The 2,656-nt window shown below is 40.5% G+C and overlaps 1 protein-coding gene across 1 annotated transcript in view; it reads right to left on the bottom strand.

Moving 5' to 3' along the window:
• The window catches only part of LOC128691380 (uncharacterized), a 265,540-nt gene extending 263,159 nt beyond the window's left edge, over positions 1 to 2,381 (bottom strand). Inside the window, exon 1 of the mRNA XM_070091570.1 lies at positions 2,070 to 2,381. The gene's annotated coding sequence lies outside the window, so the exon portion shown is untranslated. The remainder of the gene's footprint in view (positions 1 to 2,069) is intronic.
• Between the last annotated feature and the right edge of the window lie 275 nt (positions 2,382 to 2,656).

Below are 2,656 nucleotides of genomic sequence, written 5' to 3'. Positions count from 1 at the left end.
CACACTGATCCTACAGTCATGCTATAGGCTGTAACCTACAGCACCACACTGATCCTACAGTCATGCTATAGGCTGTAACCTACAGCACCACACTGATCCTACAGTCATGCTATAGGCTGTAACCTACAGCACCACACTGATCCTACAGTCATGCTATAGGCTGTAACCTACAGCACCACACTAAGCCTACAGTCATGCTATAGGCTGTAACCTACAGCACCACACTGATCCTACAGTCATGCTATAGGCTGTAACCTACAGCACCACACTGATCCTACAGTCATGCTATAGGCTGTAACCTACAGCACCACACTAAGCCTACAGTCATGCTATAGGCTGTAACCTACAGCACCACACTGAGCCTACAGTCATGCTATAGGCTGTAACCTACAGCACCACACTAAGCCTACAGTCATGCTATAGGCTGTAACCTACAGCACCACACTGAGCCTACAGTCATGCTGTAGGCGCAGGGGTCAACAAAACTGTTGTTCTGGCGAGCCATATTAAAATTTGTAAGATGTAAAAAGGCCTCACTGAAACTTGAGGAGGAACATTAATGTAATGGTTACTTTCCGACATTTCAACCCAAACCTATGATAAACAATAACCAAAAATGTTATTATAATAAGCAGTAAATGATTAAACCAAAATATAATTATCTAATTTAATGATTATTGTGATCGACGTAAATCGATCTTAATACAACATGGACCTCGTTGGTCAGTCTAGTAATTACCCAAGACTACATCGTGATCCATGCATTCTTCTTCTTCTTCTTCTTCTTCTTCTTCTTCTTCTTCTTCTTCTTATTCTTATTATTATTATCATTGTTATTATTACTATTATTATCATCATTGTTAATATTATTAGTATTAAACAAGGGGATTTGTATATAGTAGTATGTCATTGTTGTCAACTAGACCTGTATAACTTGTACATGTACTTGTATTAATATTATTATATATATATGGGGAAGCACTAAACCTGTAGGGGTCATATAGTGCCTGGGAGGCCTTTAGATTCGATCCAAGGAAAAGGAGGGCAAGTCCAATTCCTTGCTTTACGAGGCCCCGTCACTGGTCTTAACCAACCTACCTTGTGGGTCATCTACTTGTTGAAATGAAGATTATTATTATTATTATTATTATTATTATTATTATTATTATTATTATTATTATTAGTAGTAGTAGTAGTAGTAGTAGTAGTAGTAGTAGTAGGGGGAGAAATGACTGCCATTCAGTTTCGATCCAAGGAAGGGGAGGGTTGTTGACAAACCTCACCTTCGTCAAGGAAGTTCCCTTGAGAGTCTAAAGCCGAGCACACTGCGCTGAAGGGCGTCATGGTGACCTTGAACATCAGGTTGGTGACCTGTGCTATGGAGTGGCCTACGGTACAGTAATTTTTAAGCAAGTTTCACCCCTTTCGCTCAAGATACACGCAACGTTTATAACCCAACCTTAACACTGACGGAGCTGCCGTCCTTCCTTACATCGTATATACTCTGATACTGACACTGCTTATTAGTTAACATGTTAGTGTTCTGGATTGTCTCTCACTTGAAACATTCCTAATATTTAATTTATAGATAGAACTTTTCCCATATATCCTGTCGATAAGAAGCTCGTTCCAGAGGAAACTCGCTCAAATCCTGATCTGGGATCTGGCCGCGCGGGGGCGGTGACCCCCGTTAAATGCTCCAAATGACTCTGAACGAATCCATCTTGCCTCTTACGGCTCTTATTGTTTAAATCACATACGAACTGAAATATTTCAAAGCAAGTTAGCCAAATAATTCTTGTTTCTAACCACTAATGAGTTTTTTTTCATTATATCAAGCAACTAAAAACATGTGATAAACGACGTACTGTTTTATAATCTTAATATTCTTGTATTCTCTTCTGGTTTGTAGTCAATAATCTGCTACTTCACTTCCGTTCTAATACTGATGTTCCTCAAGACGCGAGTTTATCTCTCGAACATTTTCTTCTAATTACCCACAGTAACAACATATATAATAAATATTACATAGGTGTTGAAGAGTGCTCAGAATAAAACACAATACTCACCTTACAGTAGATGTTTGCTGCCGTGATACATGCGATGATAACTTTGTACAAGTCACTAATCACACTCTCCTTCCTGGTGGTGCTATATGTTAAATTAACACTTACAGATGCTTTTGCTGTTATATTCTTAAGACCAACTCAAAGTTGCCGCGAGTGACACTTTATTTCAGTGTTGCCAAGTGTAGCAACGCACTTACACAACGAGACACTCCCTAACACACTGAATTATTTTCCCCGCACGCGAGTGTGCACTGTTGGTGCTGAGAGATGGAAATAAGCGTAGAGAAGCGGAGGCAGCAGCAGCAGTGAGCAGTCAATGTACGGAGGTGAGCTGGTGTGTGTGTGGCTCACCCTCTTCACCCTCTAGCCCCTCCACTACTGCCACACCCAATACCCAAGAAACCTCAGCTATTACTCCTTTCGATGCTAGAACCCTTTAAAATACGCAAACAGTTCCCCCACAAACGATTACACCTCCAACGAAATCATTGCCAAGTCAAGAGTAGCCGACTCACTAAAACGCTGTTAACGTTAAGCACTAACAATGGGTATGCCAGTTAACAGAAGTGGGTATGGGTTGCGGCAAC

This window comes from Cherax quadricarinatus, chromosome 36, assembly GCF_038502225.1.
Source record: "Cherax quadricarinatus isolate ZL_2023a chromosome 36, ASM3850222v1, whole genome shotgun sequence".
Classification (NCBI taxonomy): domain Eukaryota; kingdom Metazoa; phylum Arthropoda; class Malacostraca; order Decapoda; family Parastacidae; genus Cherax; species Cherax quadricarinatus.
Note: the sequence above shows the minus strand (reverse complement) of the source record. Positions and strands in the feature narration are given on the sequence as shown.